Source organism: Apodemus sylvaticus, chromosome 8 (genome assembly GCF_947179515.1).
Source record: "Apodemus sylvaticus chromosome 8, mApoSyl1.1, whole genome shotgun sequence".
Classification (NCBI taxonomy): domain Eukaryota; kingdom Metazoa; phylum Chordata; class Mammalia; order Rodentia; family Muridae; genus Apodemus; species Apodemus sylvaticus.
This window is the reverse complement of record NC_067479.1, coordinates 102,687,048-102,712,527: the sequence shown is the minus strand read 5'-3', so window position 1 is coordinate 102,712,527 and position 25,480 is coordinate 102,687,048. Positions and strand designations below refer to the sequence as shown.

At 42.2% G+C, this 25,480-nt stretch overlaps 2 pseudogenes; one reads left to right on the top strand and one right to left on the bottom strand.

Moving 5' to 3' along the window:
* Positions 1 to 1,783: 1,783 nt before the first annotated feature.
* On the top strand, positions 1,784 to 2,709 carry LOC127691243 (L-lactate dehydrogenase A chain-like; annotated as a pseudogene).
* Positions 2,710 to 3,901: 1,192 nt separating this feature from the next.
* On the bottom strand, positions 3,902 to 5,140 carry LOC127691184 (aspartate aminotransferase, mitochondrial-like; annotated as a pseudogene).
* Positions 5,141 to 25,480: the final 20,340 nt, after the last annotated feature.

Here is a 25,480-nt window from a genome sequence, read left to right as displayed (position 1 = left end):
CTTCTGGTGCAGATGCCTTTTTGTACTTCTTAAATTGCAGGTTTGCAAGTTGAGTATGTAACAGTTCAGAGGTTTAGTCCATTATCATCACAGCGGAAAGCATAGCAGCACACAGACAGTTGTGATGCTGGAGAGGCAGTTGAGAGTTCTACATCTACATAGGCAGCCAGCAGGAAGAAAGAGACACCTGGGAGTTGTATGTTGTTGTTGTTGTGGTAGTGGTGGTGGGTTTTTTTATGTCTTTCTTAAGGACCTGTATCATCCTATTGAAATGGGATTTTAGGTCAGAATCTTGTTTTTGAGGCATGTTAGGATATCAATGGCTTGTTGTGGTAGGAGAACTATATTCTAATGATGCCAAATTGCATTGGTTTCTGTTGCTTATGTTCTTGTGCTTGCCTCTTTCCATCTGGTTATCTCTGATGTTAACTGACCTTGCTGTCTCCAACTAGAGTCTGTCTCTTCTTGTAGGAAGGTGGAGCTCTGTGAGCTTGCTTAGAGCAGGCCTTCTGAGAGGCAAACAATGCTATCTCTATTTAGGAGTGGGTCTTCTGTTGTCCCCAGTTATGCCAGACCTCCTGAGAGTCAGGATGTATCTGGGTATGGGTGAGGGTGTGGAGCTGGAGTGCCTGATCTGCAACAGGCTGAATTGTGGATTGGAAGGAAGACTTGTCTTTAGCAACACAGATAGGTCTGCATCTGCTAGGCCCCATTGGAGTTCCAATTATGGCAGGTATTGGCGAGTACTCACCTGTAAGACTGATTATGACAGAATTACTGAGAGTCAGGATATCTTTGAGTGTGAGCAGGCCTACTGGAGTACCTAAACTGCCTCAGGCTAATCTGTAGATATCTCTTCATGGAAAAAGTAAATGATCTTAAAATGCAGATGAAATCACATAAGACCTGGAAAAAAAGCAATGTTGAGGAAAACAAACATGAATTTGTTATCATAACAATAACAGAGTTGCAAATATATTGATAGATGTTGTAACTAACATTCCATGAGAGTAACATTATTTCAGACTTATTAAACATTGAAATAGAATAGAGTACTCAGAAATTATCTACATTCATATCTCTAATTTATCATTAATAGTGTCTCCAATAATATCCAGTGAAAAAGACAACTTTTTGATAAATACTATGTAAATATGTAGGAGAATGAAAGAGCATTGCTTTTTCTCAATTCTAATCCTGAAGCTATGTAATTGTTATAAATATATATATGAGAAATAACCTCAAATTTTAGTGTGATTGATAATTTATTTTAGATATTCCTAAAGAGTTCTGTCAACTTAATATTTTCCACAACAAAGAAATAATAAATAATAGTTAAGAAATAATCCACAGAATGAGAAAAATATTTGCAAACCATTTATCCAGAAGTCTTGAAGATCCTGGATGTCTTAAGACCACACATAGAACGCAAAAAAGACAAGTACCCCAAAATCCATCTTAAAATATGCTAGAGAACAAGACAATTCTCAAAAGAAGCCATACCAGCTAGGGGTTTTAGCACATCTCTTTGATTCCAGTACTTAGTAGACTGGGTCAAGAGTATTTGGGGCATTACTGGATGTACATCATATAGAGATGCCACCATTATGCAAAAAAGACAACCATGCTGTTATGCTAACTGTAACACTATTCACAGTAGCAAAACCACCCTCTCAGTGCTGTAGCCACTGTCACTGAGCTCAGGCCACTCTGCTGCTACTGCTTGCCCATTGCCGCCCCACCCCCATCGTGCACTAGCAGTCTCAAAGATTCAAAGTCCAAGATGGCGACTCTCCAGGACCAGCTGATTTTGAATGTTCTTATGGAAGAACAGGTTCCCCAGAACAAGACTACAGTTGATGGGGTTGGTGCAGTTGGCATCAGTATCTTAACAAAGGACGTGGCAGATGAGCTTGACCTTGTTGATGTCACGGAACACAAACTAAAAAGACAGATGATGGATCTCCAGGATGACAGCCTTTTACTTAAAACACCAAAAGTTATCTCCAGCAAAGACTATTGTGTAACTGCAAACTCAAGCTGGTTATTATCACAGTGTGGACCTGTCAACAAGAGGGAGAGAGCTGACTCAATCTGGCAAAATGTGAACATCTTCAAGTTCATCATTCCCAACATTGTGAAGTACAATTCACACTGGAAACTGCTTATTGTCTCAAATCCAGTGGATATCTTGACCTTCATGGCTTGGAAGATCAGAGCCTTTCCCAAAAGTCAAGTTATTGGAAGTGGTTGCAGTCTGGATTCAGCTCAATTCCATTTCCTGATGGGAGAAAGGCTGGGGGTTTACCCACTGAGCTGTCCTGGGTAGGTCCTGGAAGAACATGGCAACTCCAGTGTGTCTCTTCGGAGTGGTGTGAACAGTGCCAATGTCTCCCTGAAGTCTCTGAAGCTTGATCTGGGCACTGATGAAGATAAGGAGCAGTGGAAGGTGGTTGACAGTACGTTTGAGGTGATGAAGCTGAAAGGTAACACGTCCTAGGCCATTAGCTTCTCTGTGGCAGACTTGGCAGAGAGCATAATGAAGAATCTTAGGTCAGTGCATCCCATTTCTGTCATGATTAAGCATGTATCCCGGGACATAATGGAATCTCGGATATTGTGAAGGTGGTACTGACTCCTGAGGAAGAGTCCCTCCTGAAGAAGAGTGCAGATACCCTCTGGAGAATCCAGAAGGAGCTGCAGTTCTAAAGGCTTCCCAGAGTCCTAGCACCTCACTGTCCAGGCTGCAGCAGAGTTTCTATGGAGACCACACACTTCTCATCTGAGCTGTGGTAGGTGGTCTGAGGAAAAATCTCAGTTCCCACAGCTCTGCCTGCTGCCAAGTGGTACTTGTATAGTGGTTACCTGGTTAGTGTGACAGTCCCACTGTCTTTGAGACACACTGTCAACTGTGTACAGGCTTTGATTATCCTGTGAACCTGCTGCACTGCTGCCCTGACCACCATCACCAAATACACCTAGGCCAATGAGTTCTAAGTTAGTGATAACCTGGCTTGTGGCTTTGTCATGCAGGTACATGTGAGCAGCCATCTTGGTTCCTCTTTTTCTCCACAGAGAAGCTTTCCCCTTCTCCTTGCAACTCTTTTTTGTTGGGGGGGGGGAGGTGCGGGGGTAGTATATAATAATTTTACTGTAACAGAGAAACCAGGTGGCAGTACGTCTACATGATTAGAGCGGATGGTGGTTATCTTTCCCAAGGGCAGGGTCTGAGCCAGGCTGGGCTGGCAGTTCACAAATCCCAGAGTATCTCCTTCTGATCCTACCCTGCAAGTCACATGAAGAGACAGGCTGTGCAGTCAGGATGAAGAGGTCCAGCTGGGCAGAGGCCCCATCTCAATAGGAGCCAACACTGAAGAGGACACTGAAATCAAGGGCAGGGTCCCTCTCTCCATGGCTCTTTGATGAGAGAGGAGACTATGGCATGAGCAGAAAAATCATGCTCTCCATTCTTAGATAACTCCTGATAGGATGAGGTTGACGGTCAGCCGAGCAGTAGAACATGGAATGAAACTCTGGGCTCCAGAATAGCAATGACAAGAAGGGGCAGGTGGACAAGACACTAACTACACCTTCTACTGTCCCCGTCAAAGTGGCAACAGACCTGTTGGTTGTTGTAAAGCACAATTTCTGTAATGTAGTCTGTTGACACAGTTGCTCCACCCAGGGAGGGCAAACTGGAGGACACCTGTTCAGTGACAGAACTAGATATTTTTCTTTTACAGCCTCTAATATATTAGAGAAGCTCTAACAGGGTCCACAGGGGAGCCCCTGATACCATCTGAGCTTCAGATAAAGCTTCTGACCTATTCCAATGCCGTGGCTGACAGGTTTTTGGTGCTGTGATTTTCTTGCATGTGTAAACTTTCAGAAAAGCTGGTAATTACTTGGTGACCTGGTGAATGGCATGAGCAGTGTAGCCCACATGGCCAGAGGTGACCCCTGCCACGGAGATTCAGCCATCCTTTGTCATGTAGACCGAGAACTCCTTGGTGAGCCCGTCCACCTGCTCAGGCTATAGGCTGGTGAAACAGGACATGCCTATCTGGTCGGTGATGTGCTGCCAGATGTGGGAAGAGCCCTCTTTCTTCAGGTTGGAGACCTCATGCAGTCAGCCATGCCTTTCACTTCTTGCAACCATTGCTTTTGCAAGTCTGGAGAAGTCAGGAGGGTTGCTGTGATCCAGGCCCCATTGAGGGGTGGGTTGGAATACAGGGGAATTGGGATCTTCTGCTATGACTCCACCCTTTTGGCTTCTTCTGCATTTTTGCAGACCACCCCGAAGTCTCCCACAAGCTCACCGTTCAGGTCTATGTTCTTGGCATATTGATTGGCAGAGGCAGACATTGATGCTGCTCGATGAAGTGCCTCACTGCCCAGGCACGCTAGCAAAGCCTTGGTAGGCAATGTCAAAGAATGTGTAGAGATTCTTTTTCTTCACCACTGACGCTATTTCCTTTCACAGCTCTGAACGTGGGTCCACGCCGTGGGGTTGTGAGTGCAAGCATGCAGGAGGAGAACACTCAACTCTGGGATTTTTGAAATGTCTTCTATGGGTCCAGAAAAATCAAAGCTTCAAGTCTTGGGGTCATAATATCGATAGCCTTGGAGGTGCATGCCTGCATCCCTGAAGATGGGTTTATGATTTCCCCAGGATGGTTTCGGCAGAAAGACATCTCCGCTTAACTTAAAAAATCTTTGCAGAAAACAGGCTCCGACCCTTAAGGCTCCAGTCCCAGAAATGATCTGCACAGTGACAACCCAGCCTTTCAACACTTCGTTGTTCTCTCCCAGGGCCAATTCTGCAGAAACCTTACAAAATTCAGCCAGTCTCCCAGTGGGCAGGTATTCTTTGTCCAATTTTTCTTTTCAGCAATCTGGGCCTCTGCCTTCTGGACACTGGGGAGCACATAGAGCCACGTTATTATCCCGGTAGGCACTAACTCCCAGGTTCATCTTCTTGCTTTCTTGAAGGCTTCGGTAACTCTCAGGATGGGATCTGGAGGTCCCATTTCGACATGTCTCCACCAGGAGCTGGTTCTGGCAGAGGCTGCAGATACAAGGCATGGGTGAAAGGCAGCAGCACCCCTGAGAGGACGCAGCTGGAGTGCAGGAGGGTCATGGTGGGTGGTAAGATGGCAGTGGATGATGGTAGAGCTGAGGTCAGGGGAAGTGTCTCCGTGCAACTCTTAGCTTCGCCTCTCTTTTTTCTATCCAATCACAGGTCTCCTCTGTACTAATATTATTGGACAGGGAAACTGCTGCAACAAGGTTGTATGAAAATACTATGATAGCTATGGATGTGGATAGCTACAGAGGTCTCTGTACATTCACGTGTACCAGACAATGACTGTATGCACATATTAGATTATTTAGATGTGTTTATATTAAAGTGGTTTAAATCACTAATGCTTTTAAAAATAAGTTTTCCACTGCTATTTATTTTCATCTTTTGCAGATTTTAGAGTGGAACTCAAAATCTTATGTGTGCTAGGCAAGCACTGCTAGCTGCTCCACCGAGTTTATAGACACAGCTCTTTTGTATAAACTTCAATGTCTTCTGTGTGTATGAATGTGTATGTCTGGCTGTCTGTATCTGCATCTCATGTGTGCAGTGTCAATGAATAACAGAAGAATATGTTAGAGCTGTTGAAAGTGGAGTTACAGGCAGTGTGTTTTCTTGTTTTCTAGAAGGAAATTCTAGGTAGGTATTATTGAAGAGTTTTTCTCACAAAATATGAGTGCTGAGAACATAACCCAGGTTCTCCAGAAGAACAGTAAGCACACTAAACACCAAAGCAACTCTTTAGCTGCATAAATGTCATTTCCAAACTTCTGTACATGTCTACACAAATACAACTGTTTTTTTCTTTGTAAGTTAACCTTGCTTCCTGTTTTAAAATCATGTAGAACTTGGAATCTCTGAACGATACCCCGGTAAGTTCCTGTTTTAGAAGGATGATCGTCTTGTCAACACTTCTCAACCAGCCTACAGTTTTATTTTCCTTGTAATAAGTAGTACCATCTTCTCAATGTCAATTGGTACTGGACTCTACATCAATATTACTATGTTTCTGATTAACTGGCAAGATTGATTTTTGTTTTCATTTTTAGAAACTAGTTGTTATAAACACAAAATTCCTATCACACCTGCCCACATTCCTACTTTGGAAACTCTGAATATTTTCTATTCTCTGTTGCTTTTTCAACAATTACACAGCTAATGCTCTATTTTGTCAGGCCTGTTGATAAGTTTGGGTCCATGCATACACAAAACTGAATTTACTTGGGCTACCATGGAGCTCTGTGTGCTGCATGTGTTTGACTCACCAATAGAATAACCTGTTCCATTCCAGATAGCCACTTGTCTATTGACTTTATAAACTGTACCCAAAAGTCATTGGTACTTCTTGTTGACATGCTGTGATAACATTTGTGCTTTAAGAGGGGCAATGGCAGAGAGAAAAGTATTGAATAATGAGTCTTATCTATTTTTCTATTTTGAAGAAATACAACCTATAGAAGAAAGAGTTTATTAGGGGAGTACACGTTCAAAGGTTTAGAGTCTATGATCATCATGGTGTGTGCATTATGTATAGAGGGAGGGCATTAAAGCAGGATAAGAGATAAGTCATTGGAGCCTCAAAGATTTCCCCCAGTGATATAATTCTTACAACAAGGCTATGTACCTCCTAATCTTTCCCAAACAGCTCTACCAACTATGGACCAAGTATTCAAAGATATGAACCAATGCAGCATTTTCATCAAACCAACATAATAGTCTTCCCGTATACATGTAACTATGGAGAAAATAATACCTAGGCTTCAGTAAGTTGTATTCCAAACAATTTTTCTTTATGACCAGTCACAAATTAAAATTTTAAGACATACACACTGACCATGAAAATTTTTTATAAAAGGAAACACTTAACTGAGTCTTGCTTGCAATTTCAGAGGTTTTACCCATTATCATCATGCCAGGAAACATGTTGGCATGCACAGTTCTAGAGAAGTAGCTGAGAACTACATCCTGATATACAGTCCAAGAGAGATATTGGACAGAGCATGGGATCTGAAACCTCAAATCCCATCTCCAGTGACACACTTGCTCCAACAAGGCCACACCTTCTAATGCTTCTAACTCTGTCAAAGAGTCCCATTCGCTCATGACTAAGTATTCAAATATGAGCCTATGGGGTCCATTTTTATTCAAACCACCAGAGTCTCCATATACTTTTTATAAGCAAACTCTTGACTATTTTGTAGTTTTAGTTATCATAGAAATGGAATCATTTTACACATAAATATCTCATTGCATTTTAATTGTTCGGAAAATTATGAATATAAAAGTATAGCATGCAATTACTGCTTGCTCATAAAATACTTTAATTATTCCCCTAAATTCAAATGCAACCTCAGAATAAGGGCAATATAAACTCTATTTAAACACCATAAATATTTTATTAGGCATTCAATTTCTCATTTATATTTTTGTCTTTTTTTTTTTTTCAGAGACAAGGCCATCAGTACTTGCTTTGAAGAGGGAAAGATTTTCTCTAGTTTGTACTGAAAGTTACTCATGCAAGTTAATCATGGAACTTTACCCTCAATTGAACAGTTTGCATTTTACAGATGAGATATTTAAACACTGGTAAAGATAAGAATACAATATTGCCACTGACATGAAAGATTTTGAAAAACTACTCGGTATTTTATTAGACAGTGCACAGTAGGTTTTAATAATATTGAGGGAGGGGAAAAGCCAACAAATAAAGCAAAAGACATGATGCAGGTTTCCTGGAAGCTAGAGCCAAGTGGAATATGAAGCAATTACAGAGCCAGTAGCACACGTACTTGCTGTGATTAACAACCAGGAATGATCACTCTCTTGCACACTCCAGTGTGTACTTCAGGGACTTGACTGAAACTCTTCTAAGTCTACTGCCAAGATTTATTGTCAGGTGAATTCCAGTGGATAGTCTATCAGTGAGAGAGGCTGCCCAGTGATCCAAGAAAAGGAACAGTAGCTTGATCATTGCCACACCTGTCGCAGCTGTGCAGCTGTGATCAGCAGGTGTGCTTCTCTGAACCCCTGCAGGAAGTCACTAGCTTTTGTTCAGGTTCTATAGGTTCACTGGATTCCTCGATTTCTGAAAACCATTGTTTTCTGATCTCCCCAATATCTTCTGTTATAAATACATGTCTAAATTCTTGCATTATGTCCTTGAAAGTCTATTTTTTTAACCAATTCTGATACAGTATTTGACATAACACTATGTTTAATAGTCATTAATGCTTGAAACCTAGAAATGATTAGGTGGCAGGAAGTCTTTTACTACTATTGGCATGACTTCATAACAATATCAGGCTTAGTGGTTCTAAGAGACAATAGGAAGAAGTCACTGACATTGCTTCTGCTCTAAAAGCAAGGATAGTAAATGACAACCAAATGTTTTCTTCTGTGCCTACATATTTTCCTAAAGGCAAATAGAATTATTATTAACTTGATTCCCTGGAATAATGTCCTAAGTCAGTGAAGTCATAGCTCAATCCATATCAAGACTGATTTTTATGAATGTACTTCATAAAATTTGAATACATACAAATAATTTCATAAGTACTTACCATACATAATAATATATGTGTTAAATAAGACTGCAGAATCAGCAAAACAAAAAAATAACATTCATCAGATAGCCATGGTTTTCTTTTAAAAATATATTTTGTTGTTCTCTACTGATGGTGCCTAGTGACAAATTTGATAAAATCATTTCATTCAAATATATCATGAAATTTGACTTTATTCGTGCTATTTATCATTCCAGTTGTTCCCTTTCTTCCTCAGATTGTTGTATTTCAGTTTTCATGTCTCATCCATCATCGTCTATATGCATGAGTGATTTTATATGTCTACATAAAATCTGAGATACACAAAGGAGAGAAAACATGGTTTTGGTCTGTTTATCTCATAATACTATATTCTCAAGTTTCATCAATTTTCAATCAAATTCCTGAATATAACCATTGTTTATATAGAGTTACATTTTCTTCATTCATTCATCCTTAGACACAGACCTAGGCAGACTCTATAACATCCTATACAATACATGGATGTGCAAATATCTGTGGTGTATATAAACACTTCACAAAGAGTTTGTTGGTATATACAGAAGTGACATAATTCATAATATTTTCGATTTGTAGGAATGTTGTGGATGGCCCTAGTGCTGTTTGTATTTTGGTGTTAATTTTGCTGTCTGGAATGAGGAATGAGTTAGGTTATCAGGTAAACTCTTGTGAACCTTCCTCTAATAAATAAAGAAACTAATCACTGGGCAAGTAGGCAGGACTTCCATGTTGGACAGAAAAAGAGAGGAAGCAGGAGAGAGATGGGCTTTGGACAGGGACATCGGGAGGACAAGATGCAGCTACTAGTGACCCTCAGTTTAGATGGCAAGGATTCGCCACCTGAAGATTTAGTTTTAATATGGCTTACAAGATTAGGATTTTAGTTGTTGTGCCCAGTGGTTGAGTTACCTTTGATTCTGAACTAAGTTTGTATAGTGTTTTCCTTCACACAGTGTCTCATTGTGAAGACCGCAGTATCTCTGGGCTCCAGAGAGAAAAGCATGGCAAAGCATGGGTTTGCAAGAAGTGCACCCCAAAATGGCGTGGGGAGCCATGGTAGCAAACCACTACCAGTGGGAACTTAGTGAACTGTGTGGACAGATTTTGGAGTTCTGAGTCAGTTTTCACAAGATAAGAATAGGCAGGCCATGCCAGCCTGGTCAGTCAGCCCACCGGGACCTGGCGTAGTATGAATTGCATTATTTTTTAATATTTTCTGCAACCTAGGAACACCATTATTGATTTCTGTAAGTAATACACACCTCAGATGGAAGTTAGGACACATATGACTGTATTATGTGTTAATAAAATTCTGGACATAGAGGCCTGCTCACAGCCATGCCACACAGCAGAGGCAGGAGAAGAAACCCTGAGACTTACGTGCCACCACACAGCATGGAGGGGTGAGCTGTGGACAGAGGCCTGCTTTCTACCACACCACATGTCATAAGAAGAGGAAGATACCCAGAGGCACACCAGCAATGTGGCCCAGTCACAGCAGGAGCCACTACAATGTAGAAGTATGTGGTGGACAGATGGGAGAGAACAAGAAGGAGAATGGAGAGAGCATTATGAAGAGAGATGGAACTGGAGATGAGAAGGTGTAAAGTAAGTTGTGAGTTGCCAGCCCCACCACCTGATGGCTGTGATGAAGTTGCAGCCCATGATGCCACTGAGGGCCATGTCTGGGTCTCTGGCCATGCAGCAGTAAGGGTCTATGTTGATGTCCCTGTGGCCCATATTACTATTACAGACCATGAAGGTGTCCCTTATCTAGGTAGCCACCTGGGACCAAGGACTGTGCAGAACTGGAACCGTACCTCAATGACCTTTACCTCTCCGGAGAGCTGGCGCCACCTCTCACCCACTGCTCTGAAACTCGCAGAGGCAACATAGTGGAACTGGCCCTGGTGAAAGGGACATGGGTGAGTCAGGCCCCTAGGGAATAAGTACAGGAGATCTGGTCCCACCACTCATCTTCTGTGAGGTAGCCTGGGCACTGGTGTGATGCCTACCACCCTCTTGCTCCTTGCCACCTATAACAGTCAGAAAATCTGGCCCCCAGTGTTAAGAGACTGAGAGTGCTGGCGCTGCCCCTCACCATGTACAGCACTTGAGAGAGTGAGCCTGTGCCTCTACTAAGCAGCACAGTGGAGCTGGCTGTCCTGGCATGAATGTAGGTAAGCTAGCCTTGAGGATATGAGAGTGGGAGAGATAACCCTACCCCTGCCAGTGAGGCATTGGGTGAACTAGCTGGGACAGTGCAGGATGGCTTTGCCTGGTGGTGCAGATATTGGAGAGCTGGCAGCTTGACCAACACAGTGACCAGCCAGGCCTACATCTTGGGCTTTGAGTTAGCCCACCCCCAAATCAACCTCATCTATGAATTGTTGAAGTGTGTGAATAGGCAGGTCCTGCTGATCCTCCATGACACAAGGAAGCAACAGGATAACTGAGAGGGGTCCCAATGAGGATTCAATATTGATGGTGAGATAGAAACCAGAGGCCTCGAACCAGAACCATGATTAAGTGCAATGAACATTTGGAAGTAAAGATGTGTGGATAAAAAGCATACTAGGACACATTATGACATGCTATGGCTTCCACCATGAGATGTTTTCTATGCTTGCTTTGATTAATTAATTAATTAATTAATTTTATTTTTGTTCATTTTTCTTTTAGAGCTTGCAGTGGTGCATACGAAGAGCAAAGTAGATGAGTGGGACTGTGATAGTGATGTGAAACCCACAAAATAATCAATAAAGATTTTTAAAAAGATATTATGTTTGGTATGTATGATTTTATCCAACATTTGATTACACCAGATATTGTTCCAAGAATTGAAGACTCTCACTGAACAACCATCTTGAAGATGTTAACAGTAAAACCTTTTTCACACTTCTGGAGGTCAGAATTCATGACCCAGACAAAGGTCATATTTACTCCATGTGGAGTTGTCTTTCTTCAGGGACCAACTGTTTGTGTTGTATCTCCATGTGACTGTTCTTTGCATTCATGGAGAAAAGCTTTGATATCTTCCTCTGATTGATCAACTCTGGATTTGTGCCTTTGACTAACCTTAATTCGTTTCTGAAAGGACCTATGTCTAAATATAATCAGATTGAGTTGTGAGGCTTCAAAAAGTGGCTAATTTTGATTGTAATGTCATTAAAGCAGTATTATCAGAAAAGTTTAATTTCTCTAATGAAATTTACATTCATAAAAACCTAAAATGGTTTTGAGAATGAAGCAAGAACTAGAGGTTTTAAAGTTTTCAGGTGTCTGCCTCCAATTGCTTGTAGGTGTAGCACTAATATCCCCACATCGTAGAAGCCACTGAGGTTCCCTGCCAGATGGTCCAGTCAATAGGCCTTCAGAACACAGCACCTAGACTTTTGAAGGGCACTAAGAGGATGTCTCACTGCAGTCTGTTAATGGTAGAAGCCAGTGGTATGGCTCAGCTGGTGCTTGTGACTGCTAGAAAGTTGGAGGATCTACATGGACCCATATGGCGAAAGGAGAGATCTAATATCCTCAAGCTACCCTCTGATTTGCATGTGTGTACCATGTCACACATATGCCCACACACACAGTGTTGCTCGTTCACATATACATTCAAATACACACATTTTTTGAAAAAAAAAACAAAGCATAAAACTACAGCTACAGTAATAATTCCAAATGCTTATATTCTGATTTTTAATACTAAAAGAATATTCATTAGTGGGTTTCTGATTTTGATGATGGAAATTTTTCTAAATTTTATGCTATGACCCATGATCAACTGTGTCATCAGTATTTGCCTACTATAAGGATTTTAAAATGTACTTTCACAGCTGAGTATCTTAAGAGAAAGTAGCTAATTCAATCAACATACAGGAGAGTAAAAACCAGCACTGACAGGTTATTTGAAAGGTCATGGGCTTTGAATCATTTATATTAAGCAAGGACTGTAACAAAGTGTGTATGTGACATTTTGTTGGACCAGCAAATGTGAATGAAATTTCTACTCTCTTGACTATCATATTGTATGAACTGGAGTCATTAACAATGCCTACATTTGGGGAAGTTTCCAATCCATCCTTATTCTGACACATGTCAAGGAATATATAAAATATAACAGAATTGCCATTTTTTAAAATAATGCATAAAAACTGCAAGAGGAAAATTTTTTATTCTCAAAACAACTGTGATATTTCAATCAGAAAGATTTAGTATAAAATGTAATGACCCTTAACTCTATAAAAAAGATGAAGAGAAAAACCAATGCTTTCTCTCTCAGCTTCTTTTTTTTCAAAAAAAAGATTTAATTATTATATGCAACTACACTGTAGCTGTCTTTAGACACACTAGAAGAGGGCATCAGATCTCATTATGGATGGTTGTGAGCTACCATGTGCTGGGATTTGAACTCAGGACCTTGGGAAGAGCAGTCAGTGCTCTTAACTGCCGAGCCATCTGTCCAGCCCTCTCTCTCAGCTTCTTATTCCATGGCCAAGTGATATAAAGTTGAAACTTCAGGATCATCTCCTATCTCTAACTCTTTTCAATTAAAATCCTCCTTTTACTTTCAATGAAATTTTCCATGACTTTCATTTTCTATGCTATGCTTAATGAATGAATATTTTCTTTTTTACATCATCACAAAAAGTAAAATAAATGGGAAGTTTTCCATAGCTTAGTACCTATTTATGTCAAAATATGGTGCTTTTCTCCCCTATACTTTCTCTAGAAGCATCATTTCTCCAGTGCTCTGTGTCCCTCAGCAGTAAGCTAAGGAGAAAACATATTGTTGGTCTCTTTCCCAGGAGTCTCTAATTCATTTCTGAAGAGAGTTCTCACTTTTTTTGTCTCAGTCTTGCAGCTCCTTTTTCTTTTTATTATTAAATCAGAATAATTTCTTCACATCCCTCTTTGGATCCATTTTTCTCATCCCTTACATCCTTCATTGTATGCTTCATTATATCCTTGAGTTGATTTTCTTACCCACTCTACTGTGAATCCTACCAACATACTTCCCATGCAGTGACAAAACTTCAAAGTTAGCAAGCCGACCTTCTCATCCTGGCTTCAAAAATGATAAAGTGTGTGAAAATTTACAAGTCGTTACATAATCCTACTTTGAGTACAAAAATCTATTACATGAGGACAAGACAAACCCAGGAGGATGTTCTCATGCTAAAATGACTTATAGGTGGCCTGCAAGAATTCCTTTGATAGCTAGACTCCTCTATGTATGATAGCATTATGTGAGCCTAAATTAGTGTTAGCAAAAAAAAAAAAAAAAAAAAAAAAAAAAAAAAAAACCAACAACAACAACAACAAAAACCAACAAAAATAAATAAATAAATAAAAGCCACACAAATATCTAGATTTGCTTTCTGCCAGTAAATCTAGATATTTTCTTTGCTTTTCAAATCAAACTTTGAATCACTAATGCTGCACTCAAATATTTTTCTTCAAGCAAATGTAACTATTGCTGCTTTCTCTACCAACAAAGCCTAATTGCCAGTTTTAGATGTTAGTACTACTGTACATTAAGTGGACTATTTGTTGCAATTTTCATCAAGTTAGAAACAGATCCGTACTGTATATAGATGTTAAACTAGAAGGCTAAAAAGATAAAATTACTTAGAAAACTATGATGATTTCTTTTTATTTCTTTAAGTGTATGAACACAGTTGAATGTGTGAATTTATACTACATCAAAATTACAACGGATGCAGGGTTAATTTCAATAAAAATTATACTCCTACAGAAGAACATTAAAAAGTGGCTTTCTATTGCCTACTTATAAAATTTATCTATGAAGGACAACTAAACCATGTTCAGAGTCCTAGAAGCATGGTCCCAAGAAAAAGGCTCTGCATTGTTCAGAATATGGGCACTCTTTACCATGCTTATGCCTTTGAATCATTTTTCTGGTAGCGAATTTTGAGGTTTCATTTTCTCTGTGTAAGTACTGTCTCCTTCCAGTGAAGGCTCCTGTTCATTTTGTGATTGCTAAAAAGTAAACAATCTATCTCTTATGTCCTATGTAGGAAGTAATTCACTCAGAAAGTTAGACACGGGGAGATATTCCGGATACTGGCATGATATCCATTCTGCTTTCCAGGTGGACCCTACCTGGGCCAGAAGGCTTTTTCTGTGGCTGAAAGAGTGGCCACATGGTCAGAACTCTTGGACACATTCCCTCCTTGTCCCATGTATCCTCTGCATTTGTCTTCCAGCAATATGTGTAGAACCATACCAAACATTTCCATTATCTCACTAAGGCAAAGCCTTCTGCCAGTTTCTCTTATCACCTGTGGAGTTCTGAAGTCACTTCCCATCCCTTTGTCTTTCAGAAACAAAGAGTTAGGCATACAGATATTCCCAATTCCTGGGGAGTTTAGGAAACAATCATCTAGCTGGTAAAATCACTCTTTTGACAAACTATAGTCCTCTTACTAAGGAACAGTAGAGTTGAGAAATTAGTAACAACTATTGGCATACAAAGGTGTTACCAAAAGTCCTTCAGAAGAGTGCGTGAATTAAATGGCACACTGTCATCATGCCAGGAAGTTAAAACAAAATCCTTATAGGTATGATTATCTGTGTTGGTACCGAAACCTGTGAAGTCATAGAGGCGACAATTAGGACAGTGCAACTATAGGCTTGTTGCCAAGGCAACAGCCACCATATACCCAGAATTCAATGGCCCACCTTTACCTGTAATTTACGCCATCACCCATATATAATTGGGTAGCATTTCTCCTCTCTCTCTTTTCCTTTTCCTTCCTTCTGCCCACCCCGCTACACCTTTCCCCATCTTAAATAAAGCCCCACGTGGGACTGTTTGGCCTGGTGTATCTCATTGCGGCCCACATCTCCACAGCATCCCTGCGGCACATGAGGTGAGCAGACATGTGACCTGTGCTGAAGCGTAGGCAGATGACCTGTGTGGAAAACCAACATTTTGGCGAGCTCAGCCCGGAGATTCTGCCTGCAGCCGCTACAGACAGGACAGATCAGACACCTGCAGACACCCGCCACTGCTACCACCTCTGCTGCTGCCCCCCCTCCCGTCCCCCCACCGCTTCCGCTATACCACCTCTGCTGCCGCTGCCACCTCTACCGCTGCTGCTACTGCCGCCACCACCGTTGCTGCTGCTTGTGAACTCTGCACCCTGAGATTCACGGGATTCATCACATGAGCTGTGGGCTATGGCTTGCCATGTGGGTTGTCTCTGGGCCACCCGACCAAACAGTTCCACACTTCCGGCTATCAGATTGCACATCTTTAACAAACAGGCATCAGCTTATCGGTAAGGTGCTTCGGTTAGCTGGAGGGAATCTTAGTTAGAGAAGGGATCTGGCCAACCTTTTCTAGAGCTAAGATTTGCCTCTCAGGCGCAACCCATACACTGGCTTTCCAGCTAACATTTGTAATAAGATATTTAAACCCTTGGATGTACCCCCATCTGGAAGTGACCTCAAAATTCCCCCTTAGCTTTTACAGCTGCAGATAAAGTCCTGGCCCAGGTGGGGCATTTCCTCTGATGTTCTGAGAACGTTTCAGCTCCTAAAGGCCTTCACGATGGCCTAGGTCCTTTAGCCTAGCTGCACTGTGTGGCTAATTTCTTTAGGGATGCTGAAATATATCTAGCAACTTTTCCCCACTGTCTTCAGCCGTACCTCCAGGTACCCTACTTGGATGTCTTCTGGAAAATCTTAAGTCTCTGAAACTAACACCCAATTTGAGGTGGTCAAAACTAATAAACATCTCTGTAATAAGGTCTGGACTCAATATAAGTTAGACAATAATTCCAAATGGCCACCTAATGTCACCCTAGATCCAATTGTTTTAAGGGATCTTAATACATACTGTCAGCAATCCGGTAAATGGGATTAGGTTCTATATGTTCAAGGTTTTATCTATCTTTGCTTTAAGCCTTCTCTCTGCTCTGCCTGACCTATCCCAGCTTCTCCTAGCCATGAAATCTACCCACCTTCTGCTCGATGGTGCTACTTTTGATCCCGCTGATGAGCCACCACCCACCCACAGCAGGTCTTTTGGGCCTGCAAAATTCCAAACTGCAGCCTTGGTCTCTCCCTCTCACCAGGTCCCGGAGTCTACCAACCTGACCTCCCCAGATCCCTCTTCTCCCTTTGTGCCAGCTACAGGTCACTCCAAACGCCCTGAACTGGTACCAAACTTTATCCGTTCTAAGGCTACAGCCAACCCCCCAAGTTCTCCTTCTCCTCTGAAAATACCTGACCCAGTGCCAGTCCTTCCTCTGAGGGAAGTGGCTGGAATTGATGGTCTGGTTAGAGTACATGTTCCTTTCTCATTGAGTGAACTTTCTCAAATAGAAAGTAGACTGGGTTCTTACACTTCTAACTCCTCTAACTTTATTAAAGAGTTTCAGTACATTACTCAATCTTACAGCTTGACTTTCCATGATATTCATATAATTCTCACTAACAATATACTTCCTGATGAATGCAGGCGAGTTTGGGAAGAGGCAAGAATGCATATAGACGAAATTCACCAGACAAACAGAACCTATCCAGTTGGATCTGAGACAGTGCCTAACCAGGACCCTCAGTGGAATTACAATTCCACAGGTGGTATTTTGGCCAGAGACAGGTTTGTTACATGCCTTCTGGCTGGTCTCAGAAAGGCAGCCTTAAAGCCAGTAAATTTTGAAAAACTCCAAGAGGTTGTCAAGGGCAAACAGAAAAATCCATCTCAGGTTTTAGAACACCTCACAAAGGCTTTGTTATGATACACTAATCTAGATCCCGAGAATCCAGAAAGTAAGCAACTTTTAATGACTTATTTCTTTTCCCAAAGCTACCCCGACATAAGATCTAAACTTAGGCTCTTGGAGAGGGGGCCCCTAACTCCACAGGTGGAAGTCTTGGCACTGGCCTTCAAGGTATACCATGGGAGAGATGAAAAAGCCTGAAAACAAAAGTACCACATGTTGGCAAAAGCTGTTTGACCAGCTCCAGCTACCATCCTGGGCCCCTGGCCTTCCAACGCTCAGGTACCACCAGCTCCCTGCTATAGATGTGGTGAACAAGGTCAGTGGGCAAAGGCTTGTCCCAACCCCCACAAGCCAAGAGGACCTTGTCCAAAGTATCATTGTGAGAGACATTGGGCTGTCGCTTGCCCTTGTGTCATGCAGAACAGAGGGCCATCTTGTCCAGAAACCCCTCCAACTGACCTCCTAGGCTTGGCTATGGATGAATGAAGGGGCCGGAGCTCCCTCAACCCGACCACACCCATCACCAGCAGGGAGCCCTGGGTAACTATCATGGTATGTGGTAGGCCCATTTCCTTCCTTTTGGATACCGGGGCCACTTACTCGGTCCTGGTGGATTTCTGGGGTCCCACCTCACCCTCGCATCTTCCCATAGTCAGAATAGGAGGACAGCCTTACCTTCCTTATCAGACCCCACTACTTAGCTGCACTTTTAGAAATATACCCTTCACTCATTCCTTTCTGGTAGTACCAACTTCTCCCATTCCCTTATTAGGAAGAGATCTTTTAGTTAAGTTGGGGGCTTCAATTTCTTTTGCTCCCCCCACTCGCCTGAACCCAAGCTCACCAGCAGTTTCCTTACTTCTTCTAGCCAGTCAACCTACTAACACTAACATGTTATTTCCTCTACCAGCTTCTCAGGTGGACCCCAGGGCTTGGGATATCCAGAACCCCTCTGTTGGTAGACATCATTCTCCTGTTGTCATCCAGGTACTGGACCCTACCAGGTACATCACCCAAGCTCAATATCCTCTCTCTCTACAGAGCCTCAGGGGACATAAGCCTATCATTTCTGACCTCTTAAGGAAAAAAACTCCTTCATCCCACTTCTCCTTTCAACACCCCTATACTAGCAGTTAAGAAACCTAATGGTAACTATTGCCTGGTTCAAGACCTCAGGTGCATTAATGCTGCAGTGGTTCCTCTCCATCTTGTCATAGCTAATCCTTACACACTTCTTTCCACTATCCCTTCAGGAACTTCTCATTTCTCAGTCCTAGATCTAAAGGATGTATTTTTCTCTATTCCTCTTGATACCCAGTCACAGAACATATTTGTCTTTACCTGGACAGATCCTGACACCCGCTTTTCTACCCAATTTACCTGGACTGTTCTACCTCAGGGATTCCGAGACAGCCCACACCTATTTGTCCAGGCTCTAGCTTCTGACTTACTCTCTTTATCTCTCCCTAGATCTAAAATTCTTCTTTATGTAGATGATGTCCTTGTCTGTAGCCCATCACTAGAGATTAGCCAAGCAGACACCTCTGCTCTTCTAAATTTCCTTTCTAGTTGAGGCTACAGGGTATCACCTTCTAAAGTTCAACTGTCCACTCCTCAGGTTACCTATTTGGAATTAACATTTACCCCAACCCACAAGGCTATTACCTTAGATAGAAAGAATCTGATTCAGTCTGTAACTGTTCCTTTTACAAAGGAAGAGATTTTATCATTCCTAGGAATGGCTAGCTTTTTATATTCCTGGGTTCCTTCCTTTTCCCTCCTCTCTCGACCCTTATATGAGGCAGCGTTAGACCCCACAGAGGCTCCAACAGGCTCTCCTTAAGGCCCCAGCCTTACATCTCCCTGACCTGACTTGTCCTATTTCCCTCCATGTAATTGAAAAAGAGAGATTTGCCCTTGGAGTCTTAGGTCATCAACTGGGACCTTCTTTTGCACTTGTAGCATACTTCTCAAAAAGACTAGATTTAACCATCCAGGGGTGGGCACCTTGTATTCGTGCCTTAGCAGCTGCTAAACTCCTTATTCAAGAATCAAAGAAACTAACCTTGGGGTCTCCCATAACTGTGCTATCTTCTCATAACCTGTCACAGCTCCTAACTTACATAGGCTTACAGACTCTACCTCCCTCCAGAGTTCTTTCTCTTCAGGTAGTGCTAATAGAGGATTCCATGCTCACCTTCCAATCATGTCCTCCTCTTAATATTTCTACTCTTCTTCCCCGGCCTAATACTAAACACTCCCTCTCTCATTCCTCCACGGAGACTTTAGAGCAACTATTACCTTATCCTTCACACATACAGGAGGGCACATTGCCTCAAGCCATTTATACTTGGTACATAGATGGAAGCTCCTTTCTAAATGAAGGGACTAGAAAAGCTGGCTATGACATAGTGTCAGACACCGAGGTGGTAGAGGCACAGGCCCTCCCTGTACACACCACTAATCAACAGGCTGAGCTAAAAGCTCTCACCCGTGCCTTTCAACTGGCACAGGGACAATCCCTCAACTTTTATACAGATTCCAAATATGCTTTCCATATCCTCCTGTTCCATGCTGCTATCTGGAAAGAGTGCAGGTTACTTACCACAACAGGAGGATCGGTAACTAATGAAAACCACATTTTAGCCATGCTAAAGACCTCCCATCTTCCCACAGCTATTAGGATTGTCCACTGCAGATCCCACCAGACGGATGACTCTATTGTATCCAAGGGAAACACCCGAGCTGATGAGGCAGCTAGAACTGTGACTCTTAGGGGGCTAATTTCATCTCACCTTCCCAAGGACATCCCTACACTACAACCCACATCTAACTCCACCCCCTTATACTTGCCAAACTCTATCCTATCTTCACTAACTCTTTCATCCTAACAGCCGAGCATTACCTTCTTTTGTTAAGACCCACTTACAGTCTACTCCTGAAGACTTAAATTTCTTAAAATCTATCACTGCTTCTTGTAAAATCTGTCAGATGTCAGATTCCAACTTGAGATTTTGTAGTACCCCTTTCCCTACCCATTAGGCTAGAGGTTCCCTTCCTGGAACTGACTGGCCACTTTACTTTACCCATATGCCTACTGTCAAGCATGCCAAGCACCTCCTGGTCTTGGTGGACACCTTCTCAGGGTGTGTAGAAGCCTTTCCCACCACTAGGGCTCAGACAGTCTCTGATCTCCTCCTCTGAGAGATCATTCCCCGATTTGGTGTTCCAGCCTCCCTTCAGTCAGACAATGGTTCTGAATTTACTTCCCAGATCTCTCAGAGTCTGTATAAGGCCTTAAACATCACTTGGCATTTTCACAATTCCTACCATCCTCAGGTAAGGTAGAAAGAACTAATCATTCTTTTAAAACCACTCTTGCTAAACTGTCACAGGAACTTCACCTTGACTGGGTACAACTCCTACCTCTGGCTCTTTTCAGGCTACGAGCTCTCCCCAAGCGACCTCTTCTTATCTCACCCTTTGAACTTATATATGGATGTCCAATTTTAACTCCTGGTCTTTCACCTAAATGCTCCCCCCTCCCAGACCACCTACTCACCCCATTGTTTTGCCACCTTTGCGCTTTCCTATGGGACTTTGCACTCTCCTATGGGACCTCATTGGATTAGACATGGGTTTCTTGTCCTACCCCTGCTGTTCTTTGTTTCCAGCCAGGGCAGTCCTTAATCTGGAGATTCAAGGTTCAAGAAACCCCCACAGATAACAGTCTTTCCAAATAGGGTCAGGAAACTGCTCCATAGCTGGATGCCAGGAACCGATCCAATTGTGATCATTACTGTATCCGTTATCACATCTAAAGCATTATGATCTCTATACTTGCTTTCTCTTTGACCAGACAGAAGATTATTGGAAAAAAATGGCCAGATGAATATGGGGGCTGCCCATATTGGTCTTGTCAGACACATATGCTAGGATCACGGGTCAATCGATGGGTGTTCTATCAACACTGCAAGACACTTTTCTTCTACATACAAGACCTGTGGGACTCCAGGTGGGAGACAGGAGTTGTTGGTAAGCTCTATCGTAAAAACCAGCCCAGTTCCCCAGTAAGTACCATCCATATTCAGAGAAAATATATCTCAATTGTCCAACCCCCAGATACTGGAAAAGTAGTGGAGATAATTAAGCACTTCTCTGAGGTCCTTGATTCTTTGACAACACACATCATAAATGGCACTAACTTGTTATTTCGCCTGTTGCTTCAAACCCTGACCTCAGCATACCAGCTCCTTAATATCACCAGGCCTGGTCACTTTAAAGATTGTTGGTTATGTGTACCCCAGGAATTGACTCAAAACTGTCACTTACAGCTTCTCCAGTGATACTACGAAATAACCTTACCTCACCTTTTGTTAGCTGTCCTGACTCTGATGTCACCATGACTCCGTACCTTACCTCTGTCCCTCTCTTTGGCATGGCAAACTGATTTAAGACCTCTGGGACACATTCTGTAGGAACACTAAGTTCCCCAGACTGTAATAAAACCATAAGCCTTGATATATCATCTCTGCCACAATTCCCTGCAATCCAGAACCAATGTCAATTCTTTGTGGCACCCAGGTATATCATCGCCTACCTGCCAGCTGGTCAGGAGTTTGCACATTGGTACTTCTTTCCCCTGAGCTGGGAGTAATGCAGGGAAATGAGCCCCTGCCAATCCCAGTTGTAGATATAATAGCTGCTCAACACTAGAGGGCAGTTCAGATCATGCCACTCTTGGTCGCTACAGGAATAGCCATAGGTGTTGTTACTGCTGTGGCAGGAATAATGACTTCTCTGGCCCAATACAATACATTCACTTTCCAGTTTAAAAGCAATCTCCAGGGAATGACTGAAACTGTGCTTACTATCCAGAAGCAGATTGATTCTTTGGCATCCATGGTGCTTCAGAACCGACGGGTCCTAGATGTCCTGACAGCTGAAGAAGATGGTCTCTGCCTGTTCCTTCAAGAAGAATGCTGTTTCTATGTCAACCAATCCAGGATAGTGAGAAACAAAATCCAGGAGCCTCAGTCAAACATAAAGAACTTCAGAGATCATGAGACCTCCAGCTCTGGCATTTTTGGAAACCCTATATGGAAGTGGATACTCCTTTTTGTAATGCCTTTTCTAGTCATTCCTGGTGTTATTGTTTGCTCCCTGCCTCATTAATCTTGTTCTACATTTATCCAATGGCAAATACAAAAAATTTCTAACCAAACTATTAATCAGCTTCTGTTACAGAATTACCAGCCGCTGCCTACGGAAGAGCCGCTGTCCACAGACATACCTGATGCCAACATGTACCAAGTAGACCCCAGTAGTGAAAGTCAGCTACACCCTGAAATTGACCCTAGACAGCAGGAAGTAGTTTAAGAGACACAGCACCCTCACTCCTTTTCACCATCAGGTCCCCCCCGCTCCCACTTCTTGTCTTCTTCTTTTTAATGAAAGAAATTCAGGGATGTTGGTACCGAGACCTGCAAAACCTGTGAAGTCATATAGGCAACAATTAGGACAATGTGACTATAGGCCTGTTGCCAAGGCAACAGCCACCATATACCCAGAATTCAATGGCCCACCTTTACCTGTAATTTATGTCATCACCCGTATATAATTGGGTAGCATTTCTCCTCTCTCTCTCTCTCTCTCTCTCTCTCTCTCTCTCTCTCTCTCTCTCTCTCTCTCTTCTTCCTTCCTTCTTCCTGCCTGCTACACCTTTCCCCATCTTAAATAAAGCCCCATGTGGAACTGTTTGGCCTGGTGTGATCTCATTGTGGCCCACATCTCTACCACATCCCTGCGGCCCACGCAGCGAGCAGACAGGTGACCTGTGCTGAGGCATAGGCAGATGACCTGTGTAGAAAAACCAACAATCTGCACATAATTATCTGTGAGAAAGCTTAACCCATACCTGCTTAGTCTTACTGAAGAATTCGAAAAATTGATAATATGAAAGTATACCATTTGCACTTTCTACCAGGTTGTGACTCATTCTCTCTCTCTCTCTCTCTCTCTCTCTCTCTCTCTCTCTCTCTCTCTCTCTCTCTCTCTCTCTTTCCCCTCTCTCTTTCTCTCTCCCCAACCCCCAACCCTGACCCCCCACTCTCTCTTTCATACACACACACTGTTGAGGAATCAGGATTGTGGACAACAGTGAGAAGGGAGCCTCGGACTTGGGGGTCGGGTTGTAATAGTTTATTTATTCATAAGTAGCAATAAACCGATAGCAAAATGGAATCACATTTGTCCACACACACACATACTCACACTTTACTAACCTCCAGTCTGGCCTGACATCTTAGCCTGGCTCAGTGGTGGTAGGATAGGTAACATTTTTTGACATGTCCTTTTGCTTTCATATGCAGTTGGATTTGAGTCTGCTGTTCGTCATCATCTCACTCAATGATGAGTGTCCAGGTTGGTGGACTCAATCTTTGAGCACAATGGCATCTCCATGGGACTCTCAGAGCCAGTGACTTGCAGTGGACAGACCAGGGTATTTAAGCTACACTTGGCCAACCATAATTAAGGCATTCACACATTACTTCATTAGGCATGTACCTTACTTCAATCTTATCGTGTTCATACAGACACCCGAGGCTTCATTTCCATGGTTATATTCATCCTTGGTATTGTTTCATTATGCTGTGCACATCTTGTTCCTTCACACACTCATACACATGAGCATCTAGAGTAGTAAAAAATTGTGTGATTGTAGATCCATCATGAATCCCAGAATAAAATATGACACAGGTTGAGAAACTTGAGCTATGATCTTCACATATTTTTGTGATTATGTTATTTGAAGATGGGTTCATAACCCAAATCAGGTTACTAATTTCACAGCCTAGAAAATGACAATGGGAACTGCCCAGAAGACTAAGTATGTTGACACAAACTGGGCAGTGGTTAAAACCCACAGCAATTGGACAGAGAGATAAACTGAAAAATCATGGGAAAATGGAAGGCAATTTCACCCATGGGAAGCCAGAAAAGGAGTATTGCTTAACAACCATATTATTAGGGCAGTAGCTTTGTGATGTCAAATCTTCCTAGAACTTATTAGTCAAAGAACAGTATTAAATTTCTAATATTAGAAAAAATAAACATTTACTCATCTATCTTTTTATCCTTCTTGCGAAGTAACCTATTGAAATAATACTATGTATTTGCTACACAAGTAGATAAAGTGGTCATTTCTTGCCCATAGTTATTTATATATTGTTTCAATATAGCACAAGGAAAAAATAGAGCAATAATATGAAGGAAGAAACTAAGATCAAAATCGGGCAGATGTTTCTTATCCCACAGCTTCTGTGGTACCTGTTCCATCACTTCCCCTTCTTTCTTGCTTAGTTTTTCATTAGTAAAAGGAAGACATTTGAATTGGTAATTTCAAAGTATTCTTTTTATTCATCTCTCCCCCAAAGCTAGATATTTTAATTACATTGTTTGCAGTTATTTTTAAAGATGTGGTCCCTCTGTACTGTGATATTTATATTCTATTCCCTTGTGTTGTGAGAGTGCATTCATGAGTGTGTGTGAATAATCTCAGTGCTGGGCACCATCCCCAGGTAAGTGCCACCTTTTTAGGCTCTTCACTAATTAACTGTGATCTCATTGAAGCTGCAATAGCCAGGAGGGATTGGGCGCCCCACAGTGGAGAACCTGAGGTCAGTGTATCCAGGCAGTGTTGACTTCTCAGCCACTGTCATTTCCATATCAATGCTGTCTACAACAATAGGCGATGTGCCTTCGGTGCTTCAAAGGAGACAATGAGGCTACCACTTGGGGATGTCATTAATGTTTCTCTTTTGATTCAATTACCTAGGAATTAATAGAGTTTCTTGATGCCTGACTTTTCCCCTTTACTTCTTTTCTACTATTTTTTTAAATTAATTGATTATTTTATTTATTTACATTTTAATTGTCTCCCTTCCTGGTTTCCCTCCTCAACCACTCATCCCATCATCCCTTTGCCTCCTATAGAGTGCTCCTTCACCAACCCATTCCTGCCTCACCCCTTTAGCATTTCCCTTCACTGGGGCAACAAGCCTTCAGAGGAATAAAGG